Raw genomic sequence first — 556 nt, 5'->3', positions numbered from 1 at the left:
TAGCCCCAGACCTAACTTCTAACATGCTATCTGGCCAGACTGTAAGTGACCATAACTGTCTGTCTCTCTCTCTGTCTGTCTGTGACTGTCTTACCCTCAGGCCTTGGAAGCGAGACAGGGCCCTCAGGGGCCTCAGAGCTCTCAGAGTCCTCAGAATCAGGCCCACTTCCAGTTCAGAGTATCCCAGCATGTCGACAGTCAATGACATCAGAGAGACCTGGTGATGACATCATACTTATCATGCCTCAATAATCATACATTAATCACTTGCAGGTAACTGAAATATTATAGTATTATTATTGTAATTGTTAAATGTAGACATATGAGGAACTCGTTAGCATCAGAAAAATTTTGTATGCTATGATTTTTTCACAACATCATTGTGAATCTTGCTGGTCTCAAACTAGATTAGACTACACTAGTCCAGACCGGACTGGGCCAGACCAGACCAGACCAGACCAGACTAAACTAGACTAGACTAGACCAGACCAGACTAGACTAAACTACACTAGACCAGACCAGACTAAACTACACTAGACTAGACCAGACCAGACCA

This window comes from Seriola lalandi, unplaced genomic scaffold (genome assembly GCF_002814215.2).
Source record: "Seriola lalandi dorsalis isolate HSWRI2012SDOR001 ecotype SW California unplaced genomic scaffold, Sedor1 jcf7180002052853, whole genome shotgun sequence".
Lineage (NCBI taxonomy): Eukaryota > Metazoa > Chordata > Actinopteri > Carangiformes > Carangidae > Seriola > Seriola lalandi.
The sequence above is the reverse complement of the archived record's forward strand: the minus strand, read 5'-3'. Positions refer to the sequence as shown.